Source organism: Carcharodon carcharias, chromosome 26 (genome assembly GCF_017639515.1).
Source record: "Carcharodon carcharias isolate sCarCar2 chromosome 26, sCarCar2.pri, whole genome shotgun sequence".
Classification (NCBI taxonomy): Eukaryota; Metazoa; Chordata; class Chondrichthyes; order Lamniformes; family Lamnidae; genus Carcharodon; species Carcharodon carcharias.
In genome coordinates, this window is record NC_054492.1 from 13,090,309 (window position 1) to 13,111,165 (window position 20,857).

Genomic DNA, 20,857 nt, shown 5'->3' on the forward strand with positions numbered 1-20,857 from the left:
TCTGTCTTGACTATAAATAATATGTTAATAGTGTACCACAAGCAGGCTAATCTCCTTGTTCTAAGGGTCTCGTGCGCATAACAAGGCAGGGGCAGCAATGTCATGGGAACATCGTCCACATCCAGTTTCCTCTCCAAGTCGCGCAGTATCCTGATTTGAACATAAATCACCTTTACTTCGCCATCACTAGGTCAACGTTCCAGAACTTCCGCCCTAACGTCAATGCTTTCACATCACAGCTCCTCCACCACATGGACTGCAGTGGTTTAAGGTGGAGGCCCAGCACCACTTTTTCAGGTCAAATAAGGCTGGGTCATTAAAGCCGAACCTGCCAGTGATCCTAAAAACAAGAAAGTAAGAGTGTGCTTGCTTTGCCCATTAGATCTGTGATGTGCAGATCAGATTTACTTAGGCATTGAAGCCTGTGAGCTCACTTTTTTTTTCACAGGGGAAGGTCTGTGCTTGCTTGCTCTCATCCTGTGGCTCATTTCTTCCTGGGTACCCATTATCTTTTTTCCCACAAGCTCTGCAGAGAGGCAATAACCAGTGACTTAGTGGTCAATTCAAAAGTCACTCTCTGATCCCTCTGATGCAGAAAATTGGGCAAGTTCCAAGAAACCCCAGATCCACATATCATTTTCCAGAATCACTTGTGTTTCCTTTCATATCCACGTCACTATCTTGCCTCACAATGCCAGTGTAAGGGATCTGAAGGAATCAAATTTGCAAGTGAGGCACAACACTAAACCAACAGGCAACAACTTGGAAGTATGTTTCCTGCTTACGTAGAAAAAGAGTAATCGTCCTAGAATCGCAGAGTTGTTACGGCCCATAAGGAGGCCATTCAGCCCATCATGTCTGCACCGGCTCTCCAAATGAGCAAGTCACCTAGTGCCATTCCCCCACCTTCTCCCCGTAATCCTGCGCATCCTTCCTTTTCAGATAGTAGTTTAACTCCCTTTAGAATGCTTTGATTGAGCCTGCCTCTACCACACTCTCAGGCAGTGCATGCCAGACCTTAACCACTCGCTGCGTGAAAAAGTTTCTCCTCGTGTCATTTTTGCTTCTTTTGCCAACCAGTTTAAATCTGTGCCCTCTCGTTCTTGATCCTTTCATGAGTGGGAACAGTTCCTCCCTGTCTACTCTGTCCATTCCACTCATGATTTTGAATACCTTTATCAAATCTCCTTTCAGCCTTTATTTTCTCAAAGGAAAACAGTCCCAACTTCTTCAATCTGTCCTCATTACTGAGGTTCCTCATCCCTGGAACCATTCTCGTGAATCTTTTCTGCATTCTCTCCAATGTCTTCACACCTTTTTGAAAAAGTGGCTCCCAGAACCGGATACAATACTCCAGCTGAAGCCAAATGAGCGTATTGTACAAGTTCAACATAACATCCTTGCTTTTGTACTCTATTAATAGATATTAATAAAGCTTACAGTCAAATTAGTGGTGGAAAATCCATCAGGTTCCCTAAAAGGTCCGTGATCATGCTCCCTGCCAGGTTTTCCTTTCTGTGATACAGATGGAAATTTTGCCAAACTTCTGGAAATCTCCACAGCGTTCAACAAAAAGTGCAAAGCAAGGGGACACTTGAATCGGGTTAATTTTGTCAGGCTTCAATTCTGACTTAGCGACATCAGAAAATTCAAACCCATCACGCGAATTCCTCACAAAGCTTCATAAAAAAAGCCTCAAATAATTTCAAGGCCCTGATGAAGCTGATTAAACAAAGTAAGCAAAGCATGGCTGGTCACAAGTGACTTAAAGTCAATGTAATAGCAAAACACTGCAGATGCTGGAAATTTGAAATAAAACCAAAACTGCTGGAAATGCTCACCCAGGCAGGCAGCATCTGTGGCAAGAAACAGAGTTATCGTTTCAGGTTGTTGACCTTTCTTCAGAACAGGAGAAAGATAGAAGTGTGAGAGTTTTTAAGCCAGTGGAAGTGGGATGCGGCAGGAATATCAGGGAAGGTCTGTGAAAAGGTGGAAGGCGGGTGGGGGTGAACTAAATAACATAAGATTTCTTAATGCAGCAGCCAAGTGGGATTGGGTATCATTGAGAAACAAAGACTGTGTCCACAAGGGATATGAATAATCGCGTAGCAACCATCGGAATGCAAAAAAGCAAAACAAAAGATGCAGAAAATAAAGAAACAAGAAAAGGCCAACCCCCCCAAAGAGAAACAAAATAGAAGGAGGAACAGAAGCTCATAGAACAAGGTGAAGGCAGAGGTTATGGTCTAAAGCTACTGAACTCAATATTGAGCCCAGGAGGCTGTAGAGTGCCGAATCAGGAGATAAGGCAGTGTTCCTCAAGCTTGCATTGAGCCTCACTGGAACACAGTAGCAGGCCAAGGACAGAAAGGTTAGCGCAGGAACAAGGTGGAGAATAAAAATGACAGGCAACCAGAAGCTCGGGATCGTGCTTTGCGGACTGAACCTAGAACCAAGTCAAGCTGCAATTTATATTCATTTTTTCTATGAGTACCAGTTTTCAGCTAAAGTGGGGATGTAAAGTGCCTGTGTTTTAGATTCAGAGCCATTCAGGAGTGAGAATGGATTTTCCGAATGGAGTGTGGTGTTAAAAGAGGTAGAAGTCTGTGAGAGAATTGCTGGTAACTTCAGCTGGAGATTTTTTGTGCTAGTTGGAATTTTCTGTCCTGTGAAAAAGAGAACATTCTTTTAGCACTAACATTCTGGTGTTACTGTAATGCCAGTTAAACACTTGTTAATAGTTCTTAATGTGGATTGGTGTTATTTTTTATTGGGTGGAATGAATTCCGAAGTGGTGCCGGATGCTTCTGATCTGTGTCCAAGTTATTGAGGTAGATTTTGCCTTTGTGCGATTATGTGAAATGGTGACAGCGAGACAACCTTACACGGCTTCCCCTTTCCAGTTCCAATGATTTCAATGGAAATAAAAATCATAAAAGATGTAAAATGGGCTGCTGACTTGCTATCATCCATTTTACATTGGTGTACAGAGTCAAGATCTGCCCCATTGTGTCTCCAGTGGTGACTGCAGGTTGGAAATGCAATGTCACATCTCTTTATGTTCCCCAGTAAAGGGGACAGAGCCCACAGTGAACGCAGTATCCTTCTGGATGACTCATGACCACCAGCAACAGCATTGTCCAGGGCTGGGTATCCATGTCCAGAGCGTACAAAGGCTTAAGTGACCTGCTCCAAAGGAGCTGCAGGGAGAGTTTGGCATTGTAGTGCTAGATAACATTCAATTTCTATAAAAAAATTGGTCACTTCCAGGTTCCAGTAGGGAACATTTGGAGTTATCCAGACAACACAAATCCTGTCATGATAATGAAGGAAAACACCGGATTGCATCCTGAAATATTGGACTTTAAAAAATAAGACCTGAGTTCTTAAAAATACGCACAAGCCACTGGCTGGAATGCTGCCTAAGAGGTGATAGGACCCCACCCTGTTGCCAGACAAGGTACTTCTAAAGACATCCAGAAACGAATTGCTCCCTCCGTTAAAGACAATGGGACATAATGGGAGATGAGCATCATCCCATCAAGGGATCCTGTGAGCAATGCCCAGACAGATTTGTGATTTTGCTTCCCACTTGGAATATAGAAAGGAGGGGTTAAAAGTGAGCTGAAAAGCTGCCCTGGTGTCTGTTGGTGGGTGTTCTGAGAGAGATCAAGTGCTAGAAGTTTGACTCAGAAATAACAGCCATACAAAGTACTTCTGCAAATCACCATTTTGCAGGTAACTTGACCTTTCCCTCTCTATCGAATTCAACACTACTGGAACCTCTAAACTGACTATTCATCCACTGGAGTCAACTCTACTGGAACCTTGATCACCTACTCCCCACAGGTCAAGAACTGTTATGTATGCCTTTTAAAAAATATATATTATATTCACTTACTTACTTCAAGCTAAATTCTTACTTTTAACCTGTATGACCGTATATGCATGTATTTTATCTTTCCTTGCCTTTAGTAGTTAATAAACTTACTCTTACCTTTAACTCAAGAAAGCCTGATCAAATTGGCCCCTTCTAGTTTGGGTCTAGGAAAAAGGTATCCGTGAAAGGGATCCTTTTTAGATTAAATCTTGTAGCGACCAACTGGGGGTGGGGGGGGCTGCTGAATAAAGACAGGGAGTCAGTACATCCCTCCTCACCTGGGGCATAACAGTTTGGGGGTGGCCCAACCAGGTGGTGACAAATTGAGGGGTCTCGCCTGGATCAACTACCTTAGGGAACCTCCCCAGGGGTGGTTCGTAACAATCCATTCAGGAGGAATTTCTTTCTTTACCTAGAGTGGTTAGAATGTGAAGAATAACATAGATGTATTTAAGGGAAAGCTAGATAATTACCTGAGAGAAAAAGGCAAAGAAGGATATGTAGGTAGGATTATGTGAAATGGGATGGGAGGAGGCTAAATTGGGTACAGATCAGTTGGGCCAGATGACCTGTTCCTGTGCTGTAAATTCTTTGGTGACGGTTGTGCTGTTTGACCATATCTGCTGCTTTGTCAATAGCATTGTACCCCAGAGACTGCTTAGCCCAGGCCCCTAAGGTTCAGGGAATGATAGACTATACTCATATTTATCTATGCACCATTGGACATTCAGCAACACCGTTATGTTTTAAGTCAAGCGAGCTTTCACTGCTTTAACATATGGATGCTATAAGGCTACTAATTTAGGACCATGCTTGGGTAATGTCCACTTCCTCAGAATGACAATGATTTATACATCCCTTGCCAATTCTTTGTTGCCAAAGGGGAGGAAAGGCTGAATATTATGTGGGCTGGTCATTGCACTGTGGTCCAGTGATGCTGGATGTTGATCCGCAATGCACTGAAGTTTGTGAAACAACGGGCAACAAATGCTGGCCTCGCCAGCGAGGTTCACATCCCGTGAAAGCGTAGAAGAAAGAATGGTGCTGAAGAGTTTTCTGAGATGATGTCCCTATATTCAAAGGGTTATAGGTATCTTATACTGAAATTGTTAACCTTGGTGTTCTCACAGGGATACCCAGTGTCACCTGTTCAGTGGTTGCACTGTCATCTCTGAGTCTGAGGACTGTGCGTTGAAGTCTCACTCCAGATGCTTGACACAGTCTCCATGACACTGCACGACAGTTCTGAAGAAATGCTGCAATGCCAAAGGCGTAATGTTTCAGATAAGATGTTAAATGAAGGCCCAGCCTGCCCTGTAAGGCATTATCTTCTCAAAGAAACTTTTTTCCTCCCGATGCAATTTCTGGCTTTACCAGTGTAACCCATAACAAGCCAAATTTTAATGTTTAGTATAATGGGAACAAGAGAAATCATTCAGCCTGCTTTACCATACAGTTAGATCATGGCTGGTCTGTACCTCAACCTCATTTGTCTACCTTTGCTCCTTATCCCTTTATACTCTTAACAAACAAAAATCTATCGATCACAGTCTTAAAATTTCCAATATTCCTCCAGCGCCCACAGACTTTTAGGATGTACCCAAGTGTCTGCTGATCTTATTCCTAAATGAATGAGCTTTAATTTTAAGATTATGGGCACAATCTTGCATCCTCCCCAATAGCAAAATTGGTGGGGTGGTGGGGGGGCTGAGGTGCAGTTAATCAGACAGGAAGGTGACAAGTGGGAACCTCATCTTCTTCCTTGCTCCATCCCAATTAAGCTCATGGTGGGAAGTTCTGTAGATTGGCCTTCCCACCCCACCGCCTACAAATGTTATTTAAGGGCCTCATGCCATCACCAGTGATATTAACTCAGCGGCGAGCGGGGTCTCCCATGTGGGGAACATGACAAGAAAAGGGAGAGTTTGGTAGATCACACAAAGTCACTTAGTGCCTGATCAAGAGCCCAGCATTGAGAAGGGGAGTGGGGGTTGAACCTGCTGAGTGCCAGCTACTCCCCAGCTGCTGAACTCCCACATCCCTCCCTCCCCTGCGACCCCCTTCCCCCTCCCTCCTTCCCGCCATCACTCATTGGTGTCTGGGTCCTTCCTCAATCCGAGGCGTTGGGTGGATCTCGTACTGGCAGCAACCACCGCCCCCCCCCCCCAATGCCGCTGAGTACAATAAAGTTGCTGGCCTCTGATTGGCCAGCAGCTCTCAGTGGGTGGGACTTCCACTCTTACTCCCCCATCAGGGTCCTTGATTCAGGAAGACCCACTACTAGGCTGCTAATTGCCTAAGTGGCACAAGATGCGGCATTCCTTTCCAAAAAGAGATGACATAGGTGTCTCACCTGCTCCCCAGAGACTCCTTTTACCTCCACAAGATTCCACCCTATGTCCCTCTTCTTCTGGGTGTGCCCGATTGAATTCCTTGAATATTTTAAATGCCTTGATCAGATCATGACTCAATCTCCTGAACACAAGGGGACACAAGCCACGTTTAAGCAACCTGCCCTCACAATTTAACCCCCTGAGCGCTGGTATCAATCTAAAGGATGTACATGGATGGTAGCTTTAAGCAAATTGTAAACCCATCAATAAGGAAGATGAAGTCAAATTTCCACAGTCTCTGGCCATCACGTTGACATAAGATGGGCAGAAACCCAAGGGTTTAGGCACTTCTCTGGGGGCTCCCCCAGGTTATTGTAGATGCCCAATAGAACTTCCAGAGAATTTCTACATAGGTGTTTCTGGTCTATTTGTGTCTAATATCCAGGGGATATTGACCCTGTAGTGTTCATGAGGAAAGGTAACTACTCTTTCTCAGTGGAGTGAGCCAGGGGCATCTTTGTTATCCATATCCTTGCTGTGGATAATGAACATGGGGCAGAGAAATTCAAACATAGGCCTCAATGATGGTTCATCACTGAACTTTGTCTCCATGTGATGCCTCCCTCTCTATATATAGAAAGTCACAAGCCTTTATCAGAACAGTCTGATAAGTGTGAATTGACAACTAGGTTGAGATCCCCCAGGAGGAATGTGTACATGGTTTGTAACTCATTTGGAAATTAATTACAATTGTCACAGCATTTTTGACCCAGGTGATGGCAACAGGAGATTCATTTGAGCACATGGCCGCACTATCTGATCTATAATCATACAGCACAGAAAGAGGCCATTCAGCCCTCTTTGAAAGAGCTATCCAATTATTCCTACTCTCCTTGTCATTCCCTGTATCTGCTTTCCTGTTGAAAGTATGATGAAATTTGACCCAGAAGCAGTACAGTAAGGAAAATTTGTAACTTCTTTAAAATGCCTGTAAAATGTGTAATTGTTTTTAATAGTGCCTGAAGAGGCCTTTTAAGAATTTGCATCAGCTGTAAAGGGATCAATTGTCATTTCTTTGAATAATGTCACGACTCACTGGGGATAGTGCACTGCAATATCAAGCCTCACTGCAGCCTGAGCTGCGACTAATGTGAAAAGTTCGATCAGCCCACCTAACTGTTTAATTTAGGTTAACAGAATACGAGCACCAGGTTTGCAAACTTAATAAGTAAATAACTGTTTATTGAACAAATTGTCTTTAACCAGTGGCAAAAGAAAGAAATATGAACTACTAATTTCTAATTCCATAATCTAAACTCTACCCATTCTTAAATCCCTATACACACACATACAAGACACATAAGACACACAAAAACGTGGATTTTTAGAGTGGGATAAAACAGTTCAATAGCACCAATTCCAGAGTACAGGATTCGATGGGTTAATTTTGATCAATATCTTCCAAATTCCTTTCAATTCTTTGTTGATGGCACGAGGTGGTCTTCCAGCACTTTCAGTCTTTAGTTCATTAGTTGAGCACTTGCCTTTCAATGTCTCTAACAGTGACTTTCTCCCTTGCCTCTTGACAGGGGTTTTCAGAGAGAGCAGGTTATAAAGATATGAGGAGAAAAAGCCAGCTAGCTATTATTGTAGAATTGCTGGAAACTAACGGACACACAGGAGACAGAGGTTTTACATCTTTTTCCTTTCAGGCTAGGAGCTATTCTGCTGCACTGCTCTCACACAAACCCCAGCTGCCTGGTCAGGAGCCAATTTAAAACATTGTTGCCAGGCAGCTCCCCATTTGACCAGACTCCTCCTCGGCACCATCCTGTCTTTCATGGCACACCAGCAACATTGTATATATCCATCACACTGTTCCAGTAGACATGTCCTTCAAACCATAGCCATTGTAATTTTAATCCACAGTCCAACAGAAATAAAAAGAGATGTTCTTTACAGTAAGAAGAAATATAGGTCCATGTGACCTTGGGACCCTTGACCTGGAAGCAGTACCAACAGAAAGGAAGGTAAGATACAAAAGCTGTGTGGCTAGACACAAGGAGAGCTGCAGTCAGTGGAGAGCTGCAGCAGAAGGAAGAACAGAGAAGGCACATTTACAAGGAGTTGAGTCCGTGTGCTTCCACGATATACTTTAACTGGATGGAAATATGAAGACGGAGTTAAATCAGGGAAGGCTGTCATTAACCTATCTATGGAGGTTTGCAGGAGGATGCTGTTCATGTCCAGGGAATTCAGATGGAATATAAATATTGGTAAATGTGACTTGAGGGCTGAATCGATTTTGTGGGAAAGTGAGAGATACTGCGGTCCAAGGCAGAGTTACAGAACTTTGGAACTGTGGTGCCACGTATCTGTGGGAAGCGATGCAGGTGCTTGTGGTTGTGTGTTGACTTTTAAAATCCTTTCACCGGATGTGGATGTTGCTGGCTAGGCCAGCACTTATTGCCCATCCCTAATTGCCCTTGAGAAGGTAGCAGTGAGCTGCCCTCTTGAACAGCTGCAGTTCCTGAGGTGTAGATACACCCACAGTGCTGTTGGGTAGGGAGGATTTTGAGGGTAACTTGCAGGTGGTGGTCTTCCCATGCACCTAATGCCCTTGTCCTTCTAGATGGTAGAGGTTGCGGGTTTGGAAGGTGCTGTCAAAGGAGTGTTGGTGAATTGCTGCAGTGCATCTTGTAGATGGTATGCACTGCTGCCACTGTGTGCCACTGGTAGATGGAGTGAATGTTTAAGGTGGTGGATGGGGTGCCAATCAAGTGGGCAGCTTTGTCCTGGATGGTGTTGAGCTCCTTGAGTGTTGCTGGAGCTGCACTCATCCAGGCGAGTGGAGAGTATTCCATCACACTCTTGATTTGTGCCTTGTAGATGGTGGGGAATCAGGAGGTAAGTTAATTGCCGCAGAATTCCCAGAGTTTGACTTGCTCTTGTAGCCACAGTATTGATATGGATAGTCCAGTTTAGGTTCTGGTCAATGGTAACCCTCAGGATGTTGATAGGGGATTCAGCGATGGTAATGCCATTGAATATCAATGGGTGATGGTTAGATTCTTTCTTCTTGGAGATGGTCATTGCCTGTCACTTGTGTGGCATGAATGTTACTTGCCACTTATCGGTCCTAGCCTGAATATTGTCTAGGTCTTGCTACATTTGGGTGTGGACTACTTCAGTATATGAGGAGTCGCAAATGGTTATGAACGTTGTGCAGTTATCAGCGAACACCCCCACTTCTGACCTTATGATGGTCATCGATAAAGCAGCTGAAGATGCTGAGCCTAGGGCAGGATTTTCAGGCCCTGCCCAACGCCAAGATCGTCCGGTCCCACCAAAAGTCAGTGAACCTTTAGCTGAACCGTCAAATCTTCCGTGTCTGGTCTTTCCATGATGAGGCCGGAAAATCCTGGCACAGGACACTACCCTGAGGAGATCTTGCAGTGATGTCCAGAGATGATTGACCTCCAACAACCATAGCCATTTCCTCTGCGCTAGGTATAACTTAAACCATTGGAGAGTTTTCCCCCTGATTCCCATTGACTCAGCTTTGCTTGGGCTCCTTGATGCTACACTCGGTCCAATGCTGCCTGGATGTTGAGGACAGTCACTCTCACCTCACCTCTGGATTTCGGATCTTTTGTTCATGTTCGGACAATAAGGTCAGGAGCTGAGTGACCCTCATGAAACCCAAACTGAGCATCAGTGAGCATATTATTGCTGTGTAAGCGCCATTTGATAGCACTGTTGATGACATCTTCCATCACTTTACTCATGATCGAGAGTAGAGTGATGGGGTGATAATTGGTTGGGTTGGATTTGTCCTGCTTTTTGTGGACAGGACATTCCTGGCAAATTTTCCACATTGCCGGGTAGATGCCAGTGTTGTAGCTGTACTGGAACAGCTTGGCTAGGGGTGCAGCAAATTCTGGAGCACAAGTCTTCAGTACTATTACCGGAATGCTGTCAGCTGTTTCTTCATACCACGTGGAGTGGAGTGAATTGAATTGGCGGAAGACTGGCATCTGTAATGGTGGGGACCTTAGGAGGAGGCCGAGATGGATCATCCACTCGGCACTTCTGACTGAAGATTGTTGCAAATGCTTCAGCCTTATCTTTTGCACTAATGTGCTGGACTCCCCCATCATTGAAGATGGGGATATTTGTGGAACCTCCTCCTCCAGTTAGTTTAATTGTACAGCATCATTCAGATGTGACAGGACTGCCAAACTTAGCCCTGATCCGTTGGTTGTGGGATCGCTTAGCTGTCTATCACTTGCTGCCTATGCTATTTGCCATGTAAGTGGTCCTGTGTTGTAGCTTCACCAGGTTGACACCTCATTTTAGGTATGCCTGGTGTTGCTCCTGGCATGCCCTCCTGTAATCTTCCTTTAAAGTGAAATTAACTGTTTTATTTGATTTATCATTTGCCTGTTAATTTATGTTTAATTTGTGTTGGTTCTGATCTTGTGCTAAAGTAAATGTCACAAAAAGTGAAATCTTGTTGGTAGTTTCCTCATTGGGGGGTTGTTTGGTAAATTTAGTAGTTTAGGTTTACAGTTCCTCCACAGGGATTGTAACAAAATTTAATATTGAATCTACCACCCTTTTAGGCATTCCAAATCATAATAAGTTGAGTGGAAAAAGCAAATTCTCCTCCTCTTCCTTCCCTGGCTTTCAACCTTTCACTTAATTATTATTGCCAGCTGGGGCATTTCTGACGTCCTAGAGGTCTGGGGGAGATGGGGAAGGGAGGTGGTGAGGGGGCCACAGGGTTCGCACCCTCTTAGCAATTTCCTGCCGAGCTTTGTGAGTGTTAACTTCTGCTGACCTGAAAAGAGCTTAGTTCCAGGCACTGTGCCTACGTGTTCAGGCAGAGTCCTGTCAGTGTATTCCGTGTGCATGGTTGACCTGTTGTAGGCCCACGAGCGTGAACTCTGCAGCTGCTGCTGCTTCACCGACTCATTAAGTAGCCACTTCAAAAGAGCAAACTTGCATTATCAGAGCTAAATTGGGATTGGTCAGATTTCTGTCATTAACACTTAGTGTCAAAGTGATGAAAGATTCATGGGCTCTCACACAAAAGCACTAATAATAATAAAAATATAAAACAGTGATATTGATTCTCTTCAAATTAAATTTATGTTCCATAATCAGGTGTATAGTTTAGTTTTCTCTGCTGAATTGAAGAACTTTATCACCCCCACATGACATCCCAAAACACTGCATGGCCAATGCATGGGCTTGCAAAGTGCAGTCATGGTTATGTAGACAAATACAGTAGCCATTCTGAGCACTGCAAAGTCCTACAAACAGCAAATTAAGTGAATGACTGATTTGGTCTGTTTTTGATGGTGTTGGTTGATAGATGAACGTTGGCCAGGGCGCCGGGCGTACTGCCTACTCTTATTTGAATAGTGTCACGGGATCTTGCACCTCCACCTGAACAAGCAGGCAGGTCTTCAGTTTAATGTTCCATCCAAAGGACAACAGTCTTAACAGTACAGCACTCCCCCAGTACTGCAGTAAAATGTCCACCTGGATTATGTGCTTGGGTCAAAAACAAAAAATGCTGGAAAAACTCAGCAGACCTGACAGCATCTGTGGAGAGAAAAACAGAGTTAATGTTTCAAGTACGTATGACTCTTCTTCAAAGCTTTTGCCTTTATCTTATGTGCTGGGTGCTCACTAGCTCCTGAACTCATGAACCTTCTGCCTCAGGTGACAGCACCACTAACTAGCCAAGCAGACATTGTAATTTGCGTAATGTTATTGTACTTAAATGTGAGGTCAGTGTCAGTTGTTGGCCAGATAGTAGCACTCTCGCCTCTGGCTCAAAAGATCACACTCCATAAGCCCATAATCTAGGCTGACTCTCCAGTGAAGTACTGAGGGAAGGCGACACTGTCGGCGATGCTGTCTTTTGGTTTAAACCAAGTCCTCCCTCTCGGGTAACACTATTTGTAGAAGAGCAGTGGAGTTTCTCACAGTGGCCTGGCCAATAATACCCCTCAATCAATGCAAACAGAGGACCTGGCCATTCATTTTATTGCTGCCAAAAGGACCTTGCTGTGTATAAATTGGTTGCTGCATTAACTACATTAAAACAGTGACTGCACTTCAAAAGCATTTAATTAGCTGTAACCCACTTTGAGTTGTCCTGAGATTGTCACAGACACTGTATAAATGCAAGTCTTACTTATTTTTACACACTGTACCATTAAACCTATAGTTTGCTTGCATTGTAAAATAGCAGCGACTTTTTAACCCCTTTGAATCAGACAAGAGACAGGAAGGGTTAATTGTTAGACTCAGTTGCTTCCTTTGTCACTGGCTGCATGTGTATTCAGAAGCCCTCAGCCTGGCACTAAACTGAATATAAACTGATAACTGATTGCTGTTTATTTTCCTTTGTATGTTGCGTTTTTCTTTCAAATAGATGCTGATTATTTTACAGCCATTTTAACATTTTTATTGAGTTGCATCTTTTGTTGTGTGGTAGATTTGTAGAACGCTGTAAAGAAATGTATTGATTGAACACAAAGCAGTCAGCGTAAAATGAAGTAGAGGTTATTACTAGGCTGCAGTCTATTCAAACTTAAATGTGGGTTTTGATGGCAAAGGACACTCCAGACAAGGGAGAGACTAGTAGATAGCTCAGTAACTGACACGTTGACCAGGAAAGTCTTGTGAGTTAGCTGATCTCAGCCTGGTGACTAAATGGATGTTGGCTTCAGTAGAAGGGAAAATGTTGCAGGGCTGCCTAGCTCTGATAAATATCCATCAACAATAGTTTATAACATTGTAGATTTATTTCACAGAAACAGTATAAACAAAATAATTGGCAGCGAGCCACATAAGGAGATAGGACAGATGACCAAACACTTGGTCAAAGGAGTAGGTTTTCACGGAGAAAATAAAAGGCAGAGCAGCTTAAAGAGGAAATTCTAAAGCTTGGGGTTTGACAGCTGAAGGCACGGCTGCCAATGGTATTTGGGAAGGAAGTGGGGGATAGACAAGAGGCCAGAGTTAGAGGAACCCTGGGATCTCGAAGGGTTGTAGGGCTTGACTGTTCTGAAAGCACATACATCGATATTGAAAGTGATATTCCCATTCACTTTCGAGGTTCATAAATGGCCAGTGGCTGTTTAGGCAGCTAGCTCTACCTTGGTCATCACCTCACCATCTGTAGCCCAACAAGTCGACAGCTTCAGGAAGGAAGGAGATAGTAAATGAGGGTGTTGCTTGTCGATTTATTTGCACAGATGGTTGTGTTTAGTGCTACATCAGTGTTGATTAATCTAGCTGGAGTGTTTGGTTTTGCATCCATCTTCAATGGCAGCATTAGTGCAGTACAGAAAAAATAAGAGGCATAGGGTGGATGATGTACTTTCCCAAAGCTGCAATAAATCAAAGAGGTAAGAAGGAAGTTTCAGCTGAGTTCATGTGTCACCATCAGGGAGATATTCATGATTTGAGTGCTCTTCACTCAATGGTTAGAAACAGGTGCTGAGTTCACTCAGTGGGAAATAGGGACTGTTCTGTTTTCATGCAGCCTTTCAAGGTCACCCAAGTATCATAACCGCGCAGTACCCTGTGCAGATTTCGATATGTGCAGGGAGCAGCCCAGTGGGGCATGTGGGGAAAGTGCCCTGTTTACGTGAAATTTAAAAGGTTAGTGACGACTAACAACTAAAGGGAGGGGCTGGCAAAGTGAAGGCAAAGTGAACTCAGTGGCCTAAGTCTGCAGGGAAATGTCGAACCACCCTGCACCTGACTTTTTGTTTGCAAGAAGCATTGTACCATTGACCAATCCAGTGCAACATTACTTATAAGTCAACACTACAATGCGAAAAGAACGAACTTGCATTTATATAGCACCTTGCACAACCTCAGGTCATCCTAAAGTGCTTTACAGCCAATAAGTTACTATTTTTTGAAGTGTAGTCACCATTGTAATGTAGGAAATGTAGCAGCTAATTTGCGTACAGCAAACTCCTACAAACAGTAATGTGATAATGACCAGAAAACCAGTTTTTATGAAGTTGATTGAGAGATAAGCATTGGCCAGGACACCTGGGTGAACTCCCCAGCTCTTTGAATAGAGCCATATTTTATGATGGAGATGCACACAATGTACATCGTGTTGGAAGATCTAGTGCAAAGGATCTCTACACAGATTTTCATCCGGCTTGCTTGATTCATTGGGAATCTGTATTGTAAAATATCTCACTGTGTTGAACGGCATCTCTCCCATTTGGACAGCTCTGAATCAGAGGAATCAGCCCTATTATTCCTCCAATATAACACAACAAAATTTTGCATTCATATAGCACCTTTAATATAGTAAAACATCCCAAGGCACTTCACAATAACATTGTCAAACAAAATTTGACACCGAGCCACATAAAGAAATATTAAGACAGCTGACTAAAAAATTTGGTTAAAAAGCTAAGCATAAGGAGCATCTGAAAGGAGGGGAGAGAGTTTGAGGGAAGCAATTCCATAACTTAGGCCCAGTCAGCGGAAAGAATAGCCACCGATGGTGAAGCGATTAAAATCGGAGATGTGCAGGAGGCCAGAATTGGCGGAGGGCAGAGATCTCAGAGGGTTGTAGGGCTGGAGGAGGTTACAGAAATAGGGAGGGGTGAGGGCCATGGAGAAATTTGAAACCAAGGGTGAGGATTTTAAAATGGAGGTGTTACCAGACTAGGAACCAGTGCAGTTTAGGAAGCACAGTATAGCGTTTGTTCTTGTGTTCTGCCAGTATCATCAATTTACCCACTGAAACTTGGATGAAGAGTTTGACTGAAATGAATCTGGAAGAGATGCCATTGACCGTGAGAGATGAACAGGTGCAGAAAGCAGAGATGATGCCAGGAACAGGAGGGCACTAATAGCTCTACATTGGTTTCGCTCATGTATTGTTAAGAGCATGAATGTGACATTTAGCTGCAAATTTACTTTATCCACTTGCGGCCAAAGCTCCAGTACTCCGAGATAATTGGAGCTGTATATAAATTGCTGAGGATAATTAGAGGTCAGTAAATTGCGTGAAGGCTATAGGCTACAGATCAGGAGAAACATTAGTGTTGCCAACTCTGATCAGGCATATTCCTGGAGGTTTAAACACATGACCTCCTACCTTGAATCGCCCCCATCCTCCCACCATTGGTTACCCAACACATCCAGCCTTGTGGTGCAGCAGTCAGTAAAGGGAATTGAATCCTTCATTATCTCAATGAATGATTCTTGCCTGACGGTGAGACAACCATTTTTCCCATATATCCAATATTTTTACAACTACAGTGGTAAAAGCATTCAAAGAATTTTTTTTTAAATTTCTGAATGCAGCAGTGGTTTCCTTACTAATTCCTGGAAACTCCAGGACAATCCTGGAGAGTTGCCAACTCTTAAGATCCAGGAATTTTTTTTTTTTGTTTGCAAATTGTGTATCTGTAGCAAAGTCTGACATCTTGGAGATAACCGGTCTCGATGACACAAATTATCAGTGATATCCAATGGTAACCTATTTGATAAGGACAGGACTCCAGACCTACAGCAATGTGGTTGACTCTTTACTGCTGTCTGAAGTGGCCTAGCAAGCCATTTAGTTGTACCAAACTGCCCGATAGACTGCAGCAGCTCACCACCAACTTCTCAGGGGCAGTTAGGGATGGGCAACAAATGCTGGCCTAGCCAGGGATGACCACATCCTATGAAAGAATAAAAAAGGAGTTCATAAAACAAGTGGGTATGGTGGTGGAAACAGAAAGGATTGAAGAGCTTAGAAAGAGGCAGGAAGGGGATAGGATTATTGAACCCAGTTACCTTTACTGATCTTAAGATTTCCTATACCTACCTCCACCTAGCAGAATAATCACCTGCATTTGACCATCAGAGTTGGATTGTGGATGGCTATCGGCAGCAAGGGGCAGGCTACAGACAATCCTGTCGTGTTTTTCATATGAAAGCATATGCTAATGGATTATAATTAAGGAAAGAATGAATATGCCAGGGCCCTTTACTCCAGAAAAGAGAAGGCTGAGGGGTGACTTGATAGAGGTCTTTCACCCTAGTAAACCCTATCATAATTTTAATGAGGAGTGGGGAGCCCAAAATCAAGAATCACAAATAGAAGATGGTCGCTGATACATCCAATAGAAAATTCAGAAGAAAATTCTTTATCTAAGGAGCAGTTAGAATGCAGAACTACCACCAACATCCTGGGGGTTACCCTTGATCAGATACTGAACTGGACCATTCATATAAATACTGTGGCTACAAGAGCAGGTCAGAGAGTAGGAATCTTGTGGTGGGTAACTCACCTTCTGACTCCCCAAAGCCTGTTCACCATCTATAAGATACAAGTCAGACGTGTGATGGAATACTCCTCACTTGCCTGGATGAGTTCAGCTCCAACACTCAAGAAGCTCACTTGATTGGCACCCCATCCACCACCTTAAACGTTCACTCTCTCCATCATCGAGCGGTGGCATCAGTGTGTACCATCTACAGATGCACTGCAGCTTCTTCAACAGCACCTTCCAAACCCACGACCTCTACCACCTAGAAGGACAAGGACAGCAGAAGCATGGGAACACCTTTGCCTACAAGTTCCCCTCCAAGCCACACACCATTCTGACTTGGAAATATATGCCGTTCCTTCACTGTTGCTGGGACAAAATCCTGAAACTCCCACCCTAACGGCACTGTGGGTGTACCTACACCACACGGACTGCAGTGATTCAAGAAGGCGGCTCACCATCATCTTCTTAAGAACAATTACAGGCGGGCAGTGAACCCTGGTCTAGCCAGTGGTGCCCACATCCAGTGAAAGAACAACAAAAGCACATGGAGTTATGGGAGTGAATAGCACAGATGCATTTTAAGTGGAAGCTAGATCAGTACGTGAGGGAGAAAAGAATAGAAGGATTTGTTCATTGGTGAAGTAGGATGGGAGGAAATTTGTGTGGTCTATAAGCACTGGCATAGACTGGTTGGGCTGAATGGCCTCTTTCTGTGCTCTAAATCCTGTGTAATTCTACAATAGGCTGTAGAAAACATGAGTGAGTGATCCTGTTCTAATGATCTATGTGGATGTTTTATATAAGGTGCTCCTGGGAAGGTGTTTGCCTGCCAGTCATACATATTGAGATTGCCTTATGTGCAGGGGTTGTTGACAACACTCCTTGATAATAATAAATGTTTGGAAAATCAGCTCTGTAGGGTGAATCTTGAGATTCAATGCAAAAAAGAGCAATACAATATGGATTCCAGCTACAGTGAAAGCTCAGTCTTGTTGGGTGAATTGTTCCTGTCTGCCTTGCTGGCTACTGCATAACTTTAATGATATTAAGCTACCTATTATAGTAGACCCCAGCATTGGTTTAGGGATCCATTTATATTTCTGAGTCAGAGGTTATGGATTCAAGCCTCACTCTAAAGAATTGATCGCATAATTCAGGCTGTCAGTTTATTGCAATGCTGAGAGAGTGCTGCACCCTCGGAGGTACCATCTTTCAGATGAGACGTTAAACTGAAGCCCCATCTGCGCTCTTAGATGGATGTAAAAGATCCCTCAGTACTATTTAAAGGAGTGGATGCTGGATCTCCTGGCCAATATTTACCTGCAGGACGGATAGAAAAGCAGTATGCCATTTAAATGGAGAGATTGCAGAACTCGGTGGCACAGAGGGATCTGGGTGTCCTGGTACATAAGTTACAAAAAGTTAGTATGCAGGTGCAGCAAGTGATTAGGAAGGCAAATGAAATGTTGGCATTTATTGCAGGGAATGGAATATAAAAGTAGGAAAGTTTTACTGCAGCTGTACAGGGCCTTGGTGAGACCAGGTGTGGAGTACTGTGTACAGATTTGGCCTCCTTATTTGAAAAAAGATATAATTGTGTTAGAAGCAGTTCAGAGGAGTTTCACTCGACTAATTGCTGGGACGAATTGGTTATCTTATGAAGAAAGCTTGAACAGGTTAGATCGATAATACCCATTGGAGTTTAGAAGAATGTGACATGATCTTATTGAAACATATAGGGTCCTGAGGGAACTTGACAGAGTGGATTCTGGAAGGATGTTTCAACCTGTGGGGATAGACTAGAACCAGGGAACAAAGTTCAAGAATAAGAGGTCTACCATTTAAGACAGAGATGAGAAATGCTTTTTTTTTCCCACAGAGAGCAGTGGAGGCCGAGTCATTGAATTTATTCAAGGCATAGTGGGACAGATTTTTAATAGACAAGTGAGTCAAGGGTTATGTCGGGTGGCAGACAGGCGAATGCACTTGAGATCAGCCATGATCTCATTGAATGATGGAGTAGGCTTGAAGGGCCAAATGGCCTACTCCTACTCTTGAGCCCTATGTTCCTGTGTTCAACCAATCTAATTAAACAGATTAACTGATCATTTACCTCAATGACATTTTTGGGAGCTTGCTGTGTACAAATTGGCTGCCTTGTTTTTCTACATATAACAGTAGTTATTCTTCAAAAGTACTTCATTGGCTGTGTGGTGCTTTTGGTTGTGTATGGTGCTAGATAAATGCAAGCCCCTTTCAGTAACCTAAAATTGCAAACCGTTTAGGGTAGTTTTTCTTATCCACCAGTCAGTATATATTGCAAGGAGATAAAGTCAGTATATATTGCAAGATATTTGACATGCTAGCAGCAGGAATAGTCCCTCACTCAAGATGAGAATTCTGAAAATCTTCCCCTTAAAAGCTTAATTTATGTACTCTGGTCTTTACCTACTTGACAATGATTGAGAGAAATAGTTTCATTCAAACATAGTTTTTTACCCTAACCCTTGGCCTGATTGTAGTGTATGAATGCTTGTGTTTGAGAGGCTTGTTTTGCTGACTCGAGGAATTTGAATGTTTTTCTGAGACAACAGAGTGCCTGGCCTCACAAGCAATGTGTATTCCAAACTCTCACTGCACTGGGAGAGCAGAAAATAATTGCAACTATGTTGTCAACCGGTCGTTCCAAAAATTGACATCTTTTCATCTTTTGTTTAGAACTTTTCCTGTGGTGAAAATAAATGTGCAACAACTTGAGGATCTGTAGAGAGTCACTCTTGGGACTTGAAGGCCAAGACAGGAAGAGATAAAGGGCTGTCAATGAAAGGTTAGAACCAGAAAATATTCCACACCTGCTTTGCCTTCTGCCTGTACTGAGCCTCTTTTATTGGATTGTACCGTTTCACTGCTAGTTGTAAACTGAATTATGTGCATGTGTGTCGGTGTGTTCCCATTCCCCCAGATCTCCATTAGCAATGACGAAAACCTAGAAAGTATACAAGCAATATATTGTGGATGCTGGAGATCCAAAATAAAAACAGAAAGTGCTGGAAAAACCCAGCAGGCCAGGCAGCATCTTGTGGTGAGAGTTAACATTATGATTCCGAAGAAGAGTGATATTGCACTCAAAATATTACCATTCTTTCTCTCGCTCCACAGATGCTCCCAGACCTGCTGAGTTTTTCCAGCATTTTCTGTTTCACCTAGAAATTATCATTGTCGATATGAGTGGAATGTCCGTCATCTTAGGGTGGTAGCTCATTCAAAATAAGTAGATTAACACTAGCAATAACATGGTAGAACTGTTCATCCTCTGATGTCATTAGCAACAATTTGTGGTTAAAACAAGGAATGCAGCAATTTGTCAGTAAACATAAAGGTATTAGAACGGCAAAGTGCAGTGCCATTGTTGGGATAGGAGTTCAAACCTTTTCTCCTCTAAGTTCACAATTACAGTCATGCTGAGGAGCAAGGCGTTTGGGAGTGGACATGGGAGGAAGTCTCGACCAAGGCTATGGCCCCCTCACCCGTACCCTACCCCTCCCCCTGCCCATTAGCTGGTTGAACAGTGATGTTAGCCGATCATTGAGTGAAGCCTTATTTCGCAGTGATGGCTGTACAGTGAAAGGGAAGGGAGAAATGTAAAGAGAAATTGGCCTCTGGCTGGTGTGATGGGTGCTCGCTCTGTTCAGCTTAATCTCAAAAGGAAGCTGGACCAGTTTTTGACTGGGGCAGAGATTGCATCATACAGAAGGTCATGTAGTGTCCTGGTTTGTCTTCCATCACCTGAGGAGGGTTGGAGAGGAATTATCCGGAGTGTTTGGCCCCTTACTAGCATTGAGTTGTTCTCTCCTTTTACACTTCTCCCATAGCTTTGCGGGTGAGAAGAGCTAGAGAGTGTCTCATCACAAAGCTTGAGTCCAAGAATGTGGGGCATTCTTCCTTCCTGTCATTTTCCTATGTTGATATATCAAGCACTCGAAAACAAAAATGACAAAGAACAACTCTGCCAGAGGCTATTAAACTTGTGTTCTTCATGGGAGGCACTTAGTTAAGCCTCATTTGTGGGCTAGACCCTTAGCCAACTTAAGGCTATCATTATCTGATTGGATTCATGAAACCAAAAACAGCCTTGGTTAATAAACTGTAACAAGCAACAAGTTCCAATGTGCATTTTGCCTTTACCCAACAATGGAGCGCATTGACACTGGTTGGTTTATTTTGTTTTTTTAGAAGGCACAGTTTATTCTTTCTACTGGATATTACGCTAGGACATGGGAATGAATTCCAGTTTTGGATGCCTTCCAGTTCATCATTGCTGG

The 20,857-nt window shown here is 43.4% G+C and overlaps 1 protein-coding gene across 5 annotated transcripts in view; it reads left to right on the plus strand.

Annotated features, from left to right (window-relative positions):
• The window catches only part of sema4ba (sema domain, immunoglobulin domain (Ig), transmembrane domain (TM) and short cytoplasmic domain, (semaphorin) 4Ba), a 439,407-nt gene that overhangs the window by 225,381 nt on the left and 193,169 nt on the right, over positions 1–20,857 (plus strand). For 2 of the 5 annotated variants that reach the window (XM_041174643.1, XM_041174639.1), the window contains exon 2: positions 19,254–19,362. The exons of the other annotated variants lie outside the window; for them this stretch is intronic. The gene's annotated coding sequence lies outside the window, so the exon portion shown is untranslated. The remainder of the gene's footprint in view (positions 1–19,253; positions 19,363–20,857) is intronic. 5 annotated transcript variants of the gene reach the window in all.